Genomic DNA, 15421 nt, shown 5'->3' with positions numbered 1-15421 from the left:
AGGGCTCCAAAGGCATGGATCCACCAGTGAGTTTGGGCGCACTGATATGCATGCAAGCACAAAGCATGTACAAATACAATACTTTCATCCTGACCCAGTCAAGAGATCCTGCTAATGCCAAGCCATGGATGAAGATAGGTGTCCAGGCTTTGAAATTATCTCCCACACAGGTGGACCCAATTTTCTTCTCCTCTAGGGCTGCTCACCCTGATATTTGTATAGTTATTGGAGACCAGGATCAATACAATATTTTCTGAGACCCCAGCCAGCTGAGACCTTGCAGCACTCATAGAATCATAGAGTTGGAAGAGACCACAAGGGCTATCCAGTCCAATCTCCTGCCATGCAGGGATTTGGAAGGTTTGCATGCCATGAGGACAGCATTAGGGGAATGGTGGAATATTGACAACATTGTTCCTCAGGCACCATATTTTTACAATGGCTCTCAAGCTAATGGATAGATTTTGGATTATTGGCCTAGCATAGTCTATTGTGCATGGCAACTGAAGTAACCACCAGCTAAGGAGGGGAGCTGATATTAAGTTTGTGGGTGTGTTGAGAGAGCGCAGTTCTGGAACAGATGGACAGAGGTAACAGAAGGCTAGCTTCTGAGCAACCTGGCCATGTCATCTTAGCACTCCTTGATCAGCCAAAAAAGTAGGATGCCCCATATTTGTTTGTTATACACACAAATAAGCACTTAGTATCTCACAAGCATTGAGAAGCCACTTTCTTTCTGGGCAAATGCCAGAGGTTTATAGCCGTGATCTTACAGTGGAAGATGTACAGTGGGCTCTTGGTATCTGCTGGGATTTGGTTCTAAGGCCCACTCCCCCACCCGCCATGGATACAAAAATATGTGGATGCTCTCTTCCACTGTATGATCACAGCTATAAACCCCTGGCTTTTTCCAAGAAAGAAAGAGGCTTCCCAATGCCTGTGAGACATTCTGCGCTTTGGCAGGTACTGAGTCTGTGTGGATCAGGCAGGTTTGGAGATGTCTGTATATGTGTTTCTTCAAGTCACCTGTGGACCTAGGGTGATCCCATGAATTTCAGAGGGTTTTTAAAGGCAAGGAATATTCAGAGTTAGTTTTGTCAGTTCTTTCCTCTAAAACGCACCTGGAAGTTGTTGGCGGTCTCCTAGTCCAAGTACTAAGCAGTGCTGCCCCTGCTTCCTGTATATATTCATGTATAAGTCTAGAAATTTTAGTCAAACAATTGACTCCAAAAAACCTGAGTTATCAGTCTAAGTACTGTACTTTAACTCTTATTTTAAGAAGGCCTGGAAGCACTGATCCTGCTCTACTCTCTCATCCATCCAGCCTTTAGTATGAGCACAAACAGTGATGCCTGCTGGAATTTTGTAAGTTCTTTGGCACTGTTTTCTTTCCCTTCATCCTTTACACCCTTTGTTGAATCCCCCTAGGTTTTGCCCTCGACTTATCTACAAGTCATATCAAAATCCATAATTTTGGCCCCTAAACCTGCCCTCGACTTATACATGAGGTCAGCTTATAGTTGAGTATATACAGTAACTTCAGGATTGGGTGGCATCTGGTGCCTTTAGCGTATTTAGGCAAGTTCTAGTCTGTGCAAAAGTACATGCAGTTTTTCTGGACAGAAATCACCTTTTTGGCAGTGAAAAATACTTCTGCATGTGAAACAGTGTTTTTTGCATAGAAAACATTGTTCGTTCCACAGACAGGAAATACGTTTTCTACATAGAAAACATTTTTGGCACAGAAAAACCACACATTTTTTCTGCACGAATACTTACTGACATGCAAGCGATATTCATCAGCTGCACAGAAATCCTCCATAGAATTATTTTGGTCTACGAGGATGAAGAACTCAGACATTTAGATCCCTACTCCTTGCACTTGTTTTTATTGCTTGCGCATTTAGATTTCACGGCCTTGTTTATCTTGGTGCTTGTTTTCTTCTCTTCCTCTCGTGTGCGTGGCATATCAGGACACAAGGTAGGCTTTCCAAGTTGGAGGAAGGTGTAATGAGCGAAGGATCACGTTGTGAGCCACTGAAAAGGAATGCTTTTCTGAGAGCTGGGGAATTGCTGGCACAGCCAGGCACTCTGCTGCACTGACAATAGAGATTGCAAGGGAGATCCAGCACATGATACAGGCCCAGAAAACAAACAACACTTTGACAATGTCGAGCAACTTTGTAAACAAATGATGCAACAATTTTGACCTGGTCCTATTTAGCTCTTGTTTATTTCCACCGGTCTTTTAAAAAGAATACAATGCTAGGTTTGGTTCCAGGACTTTCCTTGGATACCAAAATCTATGTGTGCTCAAGTCCCACTATAGACAGTGGGGTAGTAACATGGTATCCCTTATATAAAAAGGCATAATCAAAATTTGCATTTGGGGATTTATGTATTTTTTAAAAATATTTTCAAGCCTCAGTTAACTGAATCTGTGGATAGAAAATCCATGGATACGGGACTGTACTTTCATTTTCTCCCCAGATAAGAGCAAATCACATCCACTCATATTGCATGAAAAGTGGAACTGCAGTGAGAGGCACTTATTGCAATGAAATCCATAGAGGAAAAACACTGTAATTGGGAGGAGAACCCATCAGCTAAAGGAATGCTCCAGGAATGGATGCAATGCAAAGCACCAGCAAGACGAAAATGACATTATGTGATAAGTACCAGCCAAAAACACTTTTATCCTATTGAAATTCCAGTTTGCAATCATTGTGTGATAAAGTCCTAAGACTCTTTTTAAGTTTTGTGCCTCCTTTGGTAGGAAACTGCCACTTTCTGATGAGTATTCCCAGTGTTTATTTTGTTTAATTCAGGATTGTAGTATTTGTTGTAGTGTTACTTCTCAAGCATTGAAGAACAGATTGTGCTTCTTAAAGCTACATTGCTGGGAGCAGTCTTTGAACATTGCTGATGCAGCTGATGCTAATAAGATACTTTTTATGGCATCACCATCTCTATCTACACTTCACAAAACATTGGTCTAATCTGCACTGCAAAAATAATGCAGTTTGACACCACTTTAACTACCATGGCTCAGTGTGATGGGATCCTGAGATTTCTAGTTTCTCGTGGTACCAGAGCTCTCTGACAAAGAAGGCTAAATATCTCACAGAACTACAATTCCCAAAATTCAATAGCATTGTGCCACAGCCATTAAAGCACTGTCAAACTGCATTATTTATGCAGTGTAGATGCAGCCATAGAAGCTACAAAAATCAATGGATGATTCAAGGATACCTCCCATGATTTCTTCTACAGTTCCAGCTTCTTCAATCCCAGTTTCTGAGATCCTGGTCTCCTCGAGTGTGATGATTGCTGTTGCTGTTCAAGGGGACACCTTTAGCCCACCTCAGCCACAGTCACAATACTGAATCTGGGGTAAGCATTCTCAAAATGAGCTTCTCCTACAGCCCCTACAGAACCTGTAAAGCAGAAGAAAACGTTATTTAACAAAGGTCTCTGAAAGGACAAGGAGAGGAAACATCATGTTGAGTCTACCTTATCAGTTCCATCTTCTGGAGCAGTGATTCCCAAACTCTGGTCTTCCAAGTGTTCTGGACTTCAGTTCTCAGAAGCCCCACCATCTTGCCCAATATGGAATTCTGGGAGCTGAAGTCCAAAACACTTGGAAGGCCAGAGTTTGGGAATCACTGTTCTAGAGCCTGTTCTCCCCAGTGTTGCCTTCAGCTTTTGTTACTTCTTTCATAGTCACTTCATTTTCCACATTAGGACCAACTGATTTACCATACCACAGATTTCTGATATCTCAGCCTTGGGCATGGATGTTCATGTGCAACACAGCCAAGCTCTAGAAAGGAGTTCTAGATTGGGCTGACCTGCCTAGTGTCCCACTTTATCCGAGACTTGCTCTTCCCCTTCATCTGTATTGAAACATTGCTCACCTTGACCTCAGTCAAGAATTTGGGATCATACTACCTACCTACCAGGTCCTTGAAGGGGAAGATTTTGTCTTTTACAGATTGTTCACCTCCTCGTTGGAACAAACCATCTTCCGTTCAAAGGGACTATCATTACTGGGATGCTGTTACCCAAAGAAAGGTGGGGAACTGGGGAAGTCCCCACCTAGTATGATGGTATTACTTTAATTGTTGGGGAAATTAGCATTGCAAAAAGCTGGGTAACCTTTAGGACCATTTGCACCTTTTGATACCAGTAATAACTGAGGAGAACTCCAGGTTTGGGTGAATTAAGAGAGTTTTATTTAGAAAAATGCAGAGTGCAATCACACACACAATAGCAATCCTCATAGACACAGCATACAGAGCTAACCAAAGTGGAAATATGGAAACGGGATAGCGGAGTTTGAGGGGTTTTCAGGGGGGTGATAATTACCTGTCCGATGAAGAGACCACAGTTATTTAGACTGGAGGTCTGAGGTTGTTGCTTAGTTGTTCAGACTGGTGGGTATGACAGTGGCAGTTTTATATACGGAGGGTAGCCTGGGACAACTGTGAGCACACAGAGGTTAGGTTCTTGATAACTAGCCTCTGGGGGTGTGCTTGATAATCTCTAGCTCTCCAGGAGGAACTTCCTGAGAGTAAGGGCTGTTCGACAGTGGAGTCTCCTTCCTCAGAGGTCTTTAAACAGAGGCTGGATGGCCATCTGTCGGGGATGCTTTGATTGAGATTTCCTGCATGGAAGATTGGGGTTGGACTGGATCAGGGTCCTTGTGGTCTCTTCCAACTCTATGATTCTATAATTCTATTAATAGATAATCTCTAGTAACAAAGACGTGATGGCTTTCCCAGGTACAGTAGTTGACAATGGGACTCTGGTTGATGGCTTTAACTTTCATGTGACAAAAACAGTGATTGGATAAGGATGGCCCCAAGATGGACGGACAGGGAAGTTTTTGCTGGGAACACAACAGGAGGTAAGCAGCGAGGATGCCTTACTGTTTTGGGTGCCAGAGGAAATGCAGATGCCTTGGAGGGAGGAGGGAGTCATTCGTATGCCCATTTAGATTTGATTGTCTCATTACTTAGAAGCATACATGCTTCAGGACATGCTCCTTTTTTCCTAGGAAACTGACCTAGAGTTCCTGAAAGGTCATTGATCTCTCAGAACCACGCTGTCTCCAAATATGAGCTATGCCAGTGTGGGGTATGCAGGGCATGCTAACAATACCCATTCCTTCCCGCCTCTGGGTGCCTGAGAGCCGAGACACGGTTCCTTTGGCAGAGGTCTCCAGGGGGACACAAAGGACCGAGTTGGAGAGAAGGAGTCTGACAGAGGTAGCCTAAGGAGGCCATGATGGGAAAAGGGAGAATGGACAGCTTTTTCCACAGGAGATAACATAGCAGTGGGGCGGGGCAGGGGGGGGATTCCCTGCTACACAGCTTTACTTGTGAGCGTGTTTGCAAAGGCAGAAACCTATTATTTAAACAGCATTATCACACTGCTAGTGGGTTGGTGCATTTAAGCTATTTCCCTTTGTCCCACACTTCAGCTAAAGACCCTGATAAGTGGGTCTGGTGGATGTGCGAGTGTTCAAACACGAGTGTACTGAAAGAGAGGCAACTTGCAACAGGGAGGCAGAATGGGACAGTGCCCCTCTCACTCCAGGGTCTGCCAGCCATTAGCTCTCATTGAGGAAACACCGACTTGTCATTCTGAGACATTAATTCACAATCTTCTGGTTGCCAGATTAAAAACTGGAGTGGGCTCCTGGACCCTGAAGAGGGAATTTTTGCAGCTGGTTTTGGCAGGATGGAGCATATATGGGAATGAGAGAAGTAGCCATAGCTACTTAGCTCTGGAACATTTTGTAGATGTCAGGTGCAAACCCATTTGTGTGAGCGCATAGACGGACTACTCAAAAAACCACAACAGTTGCAGGTAAAACTCCCCAGAAGCCACCAACACTGTCAATTAACACCAGAGCTCCCAGCTACCCAGATGTTTAGCAGCCTGAAACAGGATAATCAGGTTGTATGGCGCAGCTGAATTAGGCAGAGCATCCTGTCATAACCCCTGGATAAGAATAGGATTACTAGGGCTATACTCCTGTACTGAAGACATGACACCTGAGGGGCTATAGCAGGGATGGAAGAACTTTGCTGCAATTGCTTTGTCCTGCAGATAAAGTAATCCTCCTCCTTGTCCTTTTCTTGCAGCACTTTTGTGTTATTCTTTATTGTTCAGTATGGTATAATTGTAAGGCCCTCTGTCATTGCTGTTCTTCCTCAGTCTGTCAGTTCTATGTGTCTTCTTGCTGCTGTACTGGCGCATGCTTGTAAGAAGGCTCCACGTCCATCTTCCAGGCTGAATCATAGAGCTGGAAGAGACCCCAAAGGCCATCCAGTCCAACTCCCTGACATGCAGGAAGACATAACCAAAGCATTCCCAGCAGATGGCCATACAGCCTCTGTTTGAAAACCTCCAAAGAAGGAGACTCCACACTCTCCGAGGGAGTTTGTTCCATTGTCAAAGAAGGGCTCTTATGGTCAGGAAATTGTTCCTAATGTTGAGCTGGAATCTCTTTTCCTGTAGTTTGAATTCATTGGTCCGGGTCCAATTCTCTGGAGCTGAAGAAAACAAATTTGCTCCATCTTCAGTATGACAACTCTTCAGATATTTAAACACAGTTACTATATCACCTCTGAACCTTCTCTTTCCCAGGCTAAACCTACCCAGCTCCCTAGGCAGCATTACATAGGGATTGGTGGTTTCCAGACCTTTCACCATTTTAGTTGCCCTCCTTTGGACACTCTCCAGTTTATCAACCTCCTCCTTGAAATGTGCTGCCCAGAACTGGACACAATATTCCAGGTGAGACCTGACCAAAGTAGAACAGAGTGGAGCTATTACTTCCCTTGATCTAGTCACTATTCTCCTATTGATGCAGCCTAGAATTACATTGGCTTTCTTAGCTACTGTATCACATTGCTAATTCATATTCACGATGTGGTCCACTAAGACTCCTAGATGTCCTTTTGCATGTACAGTGTGCCTGCATCATACATGCAACAAACAGGAAATGGTGTGTATATCTATGGCGCGCACGCTGCGTATCGCCACATGCACGAGCCACATTATTTTCAGTGGGGCTCAAGCATACACGGAATTTACCTTACATGGGGGGGGGGGGGTCTGGAACGGATGTCTGCGTAAGGCTATGGCACACTGTACAGCCATCAAACCAAGTGTCACCCATCTGTCTGTGCATTCAAAGTATACATTTCTCACCCAGTCAAAGTATACTGTCTGCGCCCATATGTTAATGGAGTTTAACCATGGACTTCATGAGGTAGCCTTTACCACATTCATCTTGGTTTACTATTAGCCATATCACAATTTGTTTGGGTAAAGTTTGCAACTAGTCCAGACCCTATTTACATATTGAAAGCCACATCCTATAACATCAATCAATATTTATTACTGCAGTCCATAGAACCATCAATTTGAATAAACAGAAATGATACAGTATTAAGTAGGATGCAGTTTAACAACCATAATCACAATGTAATTGACATACTTGATAGCAACTTCAGATATTCTGGTCGATTATAGACGTTTCCTTCTCCCTAATCTTAATTACTGAATACAAGAACCTGGCAACCGACAGGGTTACATTAAAACATCAATCCTTGAATAGAACATTAAGATAAAACTTATCCGATTGTCCAGGTAGATGGCTTAATAAAGGATAAATCAACTGCTTGCGACCCTGGTGATAAAAAAATATATAAGATGGTAAAATATCTGATATAGGGCCCATAGTTTCAATGTCCTGCAAACCACAAAGACAAAATCTCGAAGGGAGGAGAATGTGGGGGTGATCTGGTTGTGACATCTGTCACCCCATTGATTGCCAGTGTTGATTTGTCCTTCCTCACTACTCCATGTGCATCCCGCCCAAAAATGTGTGCTTGGTGGAAGAGGATGACCATCCCAGACATAATGAGTATACTGTTTTTTGGTCACAACCTACAATAATAGACACATTACAAAAATCAGGGGGGAAAATACAGTGGACCTTTGGTATCTACTGGGGTTTGGTTCCAGGATCCCCATGAATACCAAAATCTGTGGATGTTCACATCCCATTAAATACAGTGGTGTAGTAAAATGATGTCCCTTATATGAAATGGCAAAATCAAAGTTGGCTTCTTGGATTTTTTAAAAGATATATATGTTTTCAAGTCATGAACAATTGAATCGGTAGATATGGCCAACTGTAATAGGGTACAAGGAATGACCATTTACTACTGGACACTCATAGTTGCTATCCCTGCTCATAAAATTTCCAGAACATGGATTGTGCTTCCTCCAATCTTTATACATGCATAATATTATATATAATCCAGTTTATCACAATGCGCTTCTTTAAGTGGTGTGATCCAGGCAGAGGGACCACGATTAAAGAGGTCACAACAGGACAGACCTTGGTTTATCCGTTCCCAACTCATAATGAAGCAGGTTATGCTGAAGCCCGAGGGAATGGTTTTGCGGTTCCAATGGTATATATTTTCTCTCCTCTAACATTCTTATTTCAATTTAGAGACCATCTGCAATATCAGTATGCAAAGGGAACTTGTAGCACCTTTGAGACTGAGGGGGGTTACAGACCACCATTAGGGACGTCTTGAGGACATCCCAGTTTGAAAAAGGGGCGTCTCTTCCAGACGCCCCTAACCCTATCACGGACAGAGTCCGTGACAAATGGCGGCGGCCGTTCCACATGGCCGCCACCATATTGACGTAGTGGACACTGTGCGTCCGCACGTCGTGCCCTGGAAGTGACGCCGCGAGTGCGCGACTAGCGCCTTGCGGCGTCTCTTCCGGGGCCCAGGAAGGAGCGCTCCTTCCTCGGAGCATCCGGGAGCCACGCGGTTTGGCCGCTGCGGCTCCTGGACACTGAAAGCGGAGGCGGAGCCAGACCGCCGCAATACGGCGGTCTGTAACACGCCCCCCCCTTCACAAAATAAGTTGTAGCATAAGCTTTCAGAGACTTGGTCTCCTTCCTCAGATGCAAGAAGGGAACTGTTGCCCAGAAAGGACTTTCATAATCAGTCTATATGAATAGCCTTAGAAATGCAAAACTTGTGGGTATGGTGATGAGGTGAGACGTTCAGTTTTAACTATGGTTGTTCTAATTTCAGGTTGCTATCTGTTGACAAATCTATATTATGCAAGGCACAGGTATGCTGCAGAAGGAAAAAAAAAACTAATATCTTTTGAGGCTAGCAGAAGAGAAGGAAGAAGTTACTCATGATGGAGAAAGAGTCATACAAACACAAAGAAAAGGAAATGCCAATGCCTTGTATTCTGATACTCAGAAAAAGTCATTGTAAACAGGTTCATCCTTTTCTGACTGGCATCCTTTTGTTTCCAAGCTATCTCTTCCAAAATCATCAGAATAGACTCTAGTGCCTACATGAAAACTATTTTGAACCCCAAAAGCAGGGCTAATACTGTATAAGAGCTTCCTAATGGTGGCATCCAGAGTGTGGAACAACTTCTGTGGCAAGATCTAGGTCTATTATTATGCCAAGGTGTTTTTATTTAATTTTACTCTGCCTCTTAATGATTTAGCTGCTGATTGGTAGCTTTGTAGTTTTCATTTTTAATCTGTGAGCCACCTTGTGTGCCTTTGTTGTGCATCGCAGGATATTAATCATTGCATTAAATAGGCGACTCTCCTTTCCTTGAAGTATGCTTTACTACTTGCAGTGGTGTTTACTATTGAGTAAGCATGGACAGGATTATACCACACTTTGATGATTTTACATTTCTGTTTACGCCACAGTTCTTAAGTTACAAATCTGCTGAATGAGCTGTTGGCAACCTGCCTCCGTTTTGAACAACATCCTTGTATGTGCCTCTGTATGTTACATGGAATGGCTGGTTAAATTTGAATGCGCCGGGAGAGAAAAGGCTTGCTGAGGAAACACATCGTTCCAGAACAGAAAAGGATTAAGCATTAATTGAAACAATCCTTGCTGCTCAGGCCTTTTTTTCTTTGGTAAGCCTCCGCTGAAAAATGACCGGAATGGAAGACCTGAATAATCTCTATTATGGACTGAATGCTTGCAAAATGTAGAGAGCAATCAATCAGCTTTTATTTCATTTATTTGTTACTGTGCAAAATAATTTAAGAAAGAAAGAAAGGAGGAGGCAAGGAAGGAAAAGGAATTGAAAAAGAAAGAAGTGAAACCAAATTATTATTTTATGGCTTATACCTAAAATACATCACTGAGAAATCATTTAACCAACCAATGTCTAGCCAACCAGTGCCCAACCAATGGACAGTAGCTCTAGCTTACATACCAGTTACATCTATGGATTTTAAAATCTAACATGTACAGAAAATATTCTTGTTTCGTGTATTTTGGGCTCTACGGTGTTTACATTTTAAGTATGTCTGCTAACTGCTGACACTGTACTTCTCAGATCTGGTCATGACTCCGGGTAGTTCCCTTCAGGGAAAAGATTGTCAGTCTATTAAAATGTGTTGCACAACATGAGTGCTTGCATGTGCTCTTGAACTTTTTACTCCTATCTTGGGCAAATGGGAATGGGTTTTTAATGTTTGACCATATAAACAGTGGAACTAGTATGATGGATGCCAGATGAGGTTTCAGTATATAAAAGAAGTATGTTTTTGCAGATACATGATCTTCTAGAAAATATTTTGACCTGTTTTTACAGATCCATGTGTCCCAGTTTTTGAGACTTATTGAAGAACGCACCTTACTGAAGAAGAACCAATGTGGCTATTCCAAATGTAAGTCCTGTTTTACTAACCTTTTGGGAGATTACTGCACGAAGCACTAGTGACGGAATTGCAGTGGAATTACAACCTATGATTCCTGTCCTTTTCGCACAACGTTGTCACTCATCCATTGCTGATCCACTGTTATACCATTATTATCGCACAATTTTGCATTAATGAGAGATACCTGTCAGTTCAAAATTGTGCGATAATAATGGTATAACAACAGATTAGCAACGGATGAGTGATGACATTGTGCAAAAAGGAGAGGAGCTGTAATTCTACTTCAGTTCCATCACTTGCGCTTCTTGCAGTAATCTCCTTATAGTTACCTGAGAATGTCAACAAGCATGTGTCCAGAGGTGACCTTGTTGACTGTTTAAGAGGTTTTGACAATCTGCTTCACTAAAGATTTCTGAGCAAACTACACATATGAGAGAAGACCTCTTTCAGACTGGTAAGTGCCTAAAGAAAAGAAGGGAGAGAGGATAAATAAATAGATAGGTGCTTGGATGGAATTATGGACTGGATGCCATACCTTACCACCCAGAACACACATAACCTTGTCTGATTTTGTAATCTCTGTGTGCCAGTGCTGAGCTAAATGGAACAACAATCTGGCTTAATGTGAAGCAGTTTCCTAAATTCCTTTGTGCCACCATACAGTCTTTAGGACACGCAATGCCATCTGACTTCAGAAGCTAAATCGGTTTGGGTCTATTGGTGCTTGGATGGAAGATCATAGAGGAATACTAGGGAACACCAAGTAATGCCAAGGGGGAAAATCTGCTAGAAACCCTGCAGACTCAGACAGTCCAAGTTGGCAGTACTGAGCTGGATGGTAGTTTAATGCAATTTTCTGTGTTCTGTTTCTATGAATGAGGGTCAATAAAGAGAGACTCAATCCCAACAAGATATACTATTTGTGGATGGCTTGTCTCTCTGGTGGGCTATCATTTATCCTGTAGTAAAGAAGGTTGTCCTTCTCTTAATGCATGTGTTGTATACTCTACTGATCGATCGCTGTTGGTAGAGATGCATGGATGTGGCCCTGGTGATACTGAGCACTTTTAATCACTGTAGATGGGGTCTCCATACAGGTTAAATGTTCCTGAAAGTAAACCAGATGTGTTGGACTATAGCTCTAATAATCCAATGCAGCAAACCAATGGGGTGATGCAAGATGTAGTCTAACAAGAACCTGGGAATCATAGAATCAAAGATCCATAGAGTTTGATGTGATCCCAAGGGTGGTGTAGTCTAATCCCCTGCCAGCGCATGCCTCTACTGCTAAAACACCCCAGGGATGTAGCCATCTAAAAACTCTATTTTGGCTTGAGAAAAGGTGAGATATAATTAATTAATTAATTAATTAATTTAAAAAGCTTTAAGGCAGCAGTTCTCAACCTGTGGGTCACGACCCCTTTGGGAATCAAAACGGCCTTTTCAGAGGGATCACCTAAGACCACCAGAAAACATATTTCCAATGGTCTTAGGAACTGAGACACCGCAATTTTATGGTTGGGGGTCACTGTATTATTGTATTAAAGGGTCTATATTAAAGGATCACGGCATTATGAAGGTTGAGAACCACTGCTCTAAGGTAAGGCTAGCCTAGGCTGATGCACTATTTATTTTGTTTATTTCTGTACTATCCACTAACTAGAGTTTAGCCATCATATTCAAGCCACTCCATCGGAGAGTAATGGCATCACCTAGTGGCAGGGTCACCACATCTTTCCAATGGCTAAAAAGCACACTCAACATTATTCATCATCACATCTAGCATTGACTCTTCCCCATCTGTTTTCCACAGCCATCTCTCTCACAGCCATTTGACCACACTGGTTCTTGGGAGCACTAGATGCGCTCAGTGGAAGAGCACATGCTTTCCATAAAAAATAAAATAAAAGGCTTCCATGTGAAAGCCTCTGCTAACCTACTCCTCCAATGATTCTGTGGCTGAGATGGTTGTTTCTTTTAAACAAGATGGAAAACTTCCCTCCCTGAGAGATGCATAAATAACATATTGTAATTGAGATCTAATTGCATCTCCTTCCTGGACAAACAGCCAAGAAGGACAAAGATCAAGGCAAGCTGTCTTCCTTACTTGCCCCAGCAGCTTGTCCACACTGATCGTATTCACCAATTAAAACTGATCCAATGTAATCCTACTCACAGCCTCCAGATACCCTGCTATCAACTTCTGCTGGAATGACAGTCTAAGTTGTCTCTTCTCTGAGAGATTATATTGGTGAAGTGGTAATTTCCAGCTTGCACAAAGTCCCAGGTCTTTTGGGGGCCTGGCAGGAGAGCAGCATACTTAATGCAGCCTCACCAGCCCTCCGGAGGACTGCTCCAATCAGAGAGGAATGTTGTTATTCTTATTACAGTGGTACCTCGGGATACGAAATACCCAGGTTACGAAATTTTCGGGATACGAAAAAATCCCATAGGAAATCATTGTTCCGGGTTACGAATGTTTTTTCGGGATACGAAGAAAATTTTTGGTGCTTTTTTCGGCTTTTTCGCACGAAACGCGGCTTTTCCCCATTAGCGCCTATGGCAATTCGGCTTACGAAGGCTTTTCGGGTTACGAAAGCGGCCGCGGAACGAATTAATTTCGTAACCCGAGGCACCACTGTATTAGTTTAATGCTTGAGGGAGTTGTTATGCCCGAATGGTAAGGACAGTCCATTTGAACCTGAGAGCATGTGGCTGAGATTCCTCCTTTGCTGAACCTTCTCATGTGGGGCTGATACAGATACTTGTGACACCAAATTTGGATTTAATCACTATGCATGTAACATTTATTAAGACATTAAAGTAACACAGACATTAAGTATCAAGAGAGCTCTCTCTCACACACACACATATACTCATGCACACACAAGTGGCCTTTGCTGAAGTCGGTGATCAGTCATCCTCACGAAGACAATGGGAGTCCCTGGTGCCGCGGTTTCAGGAGACACCCTTCTGGTTTGGAAAAGTCTCTCTTTTAAGGCTTCACCACATTCACCATCCTTTTGCCTTTTATGCTGAGCAACACCCTTAGATTGAACAGTTCCTTCCATCCTTTGTCTGTTACTGTTCTTACAGTTCTGGACATCTTGCCAATAAGCAGCTGCATCCAAAGTTTGAACACGCCATCCATCGCCACATCAGCAGTGATCAAAAATCCTCGTCTCGCTTGCCAAGTAACCTCCCATATCATGCATTGCGTTTCTCCATCTTGTTTCAGCTCATTGCCACTAGAATTACATCCTCTCATATTACTCACAGAGTATAGGGACCAGTCTCTTATTGTTATCGCTGCCTTATATTTTGCATTGTACCGGAGAGAGTTTGCTATTATCAGTTTGATTGTTAGGTCTAAGATGATTACAATGTTTAAGATTGTACACTGTTTACAATGTTTTATTTGAGGGTTGAAATGGGGAGTTGAGAAGGGGATAAATTTGTACTCCATTGAATTGTTATGCTAGTTGCTATGCATTTTTGTTATTTTTGTTGTTATCTGCTATGGATTTTTTTTTTTGCCATTTCCTGCTATTGTGATTTGCTATGTTATTTTTTGTTATTATTATTTTGCCATGATTACTGTTATTTTGCCATGTATTCTGAGGATTAATTTTCAGTTGTATTGATTTGCTATGTTAATTGTTATGCAGTTTTTATTGCTATTATTGTTGTTATTTGCTATGTATTCTTTTTGTCATTTATGGTTATTGTGGACTGCTATGTTGTTTTTACTCTATTGTTATTGCTATGTATTGGGCGGGTGTGGCAATGCTTCCAAAAGTCCGAAAACCACCGCTGCCACCATGTGGTGATCTGGGGGTGATCCCTGGAGCAACCAGCCCTGTGCGTGGCTCTTACTCCCAGGGGTCCCTTTTCTTTCCTCCTAGGACCCCTTGAGGTCCTGTTTCCGCTGCCACCACTCAGTGAATTTTCCAAACAACCTTCCCCCAAGCACAAACTGAGACTTGCTAGGGGTCTCTAGATTCCTTCCTTGCTAGCTTACAGCAACCAGTAGACCGAGCTTTAAGACGCGTGGACAGGAGCAGAGAGAGACAGCAGATACTTTTAAAGAAAGATATTTATTTTAAAGAAATAGATTAGGATAGAAAGGTATCTTTTGTGCAAAGCCTCCTTGCTTCACAGGTACAGAAAACATAGTTACAAAGATGTTCATTCAGGCAAGCTATTTGATAAACATAATAAAAAGCCTAGACGCACTAACTATTATTATTATTATTATTAACCTTTATTTATGAAGCGCTGTAAATTTACCACATTTCCTAACTACTCACACAGTGATGGGATTTGCAATCCGTGTTGAGTTCTTCAATACAAGGAGCTGGCCCTCATGGCCTAGCTCCACTTGCATCACTTACACAGCTGGTTTCCCCAAACAAACACAAAGATGGAGAACAAAGGAAGCATGGTCCTACAGGGTATTTAAAGTCCTCTCCTGGAACCTTCTTGAAAAGGCCGCTCTGGCACTGCTGATTGGCCAAGTGAGCCTTACGTCAGCTATGATGTAGCTGCTCATTAGCATGTGATGTCAGCTTTCATTAGCATGTACCTCCCCCCAGATTAACCCTTTGAGGTTCAGGGGAAGTCCCCAAATGACTGGAGGGCCCAGTCATTACAGCGGGCTACAAA

This window comes from Sceloporus undulatus, chromosome 6, assembly GCF_019175285.1.
Source record: "Sceloporus undulatus isolate JIND9_A2432 ecotype Alabama chromosome 6, SceUnd_v1.1, whole genome shotgun sequence".
Taxonomy (NCBI): Eukaryota; Metazoa; Chordata; class Lepidosauria; order Squamata; family Phrynosomatidae; genus Sceloporus; species Sceloporus undulatus.
Note: the sequence above shows the minus strand (reverse complement) of the source record.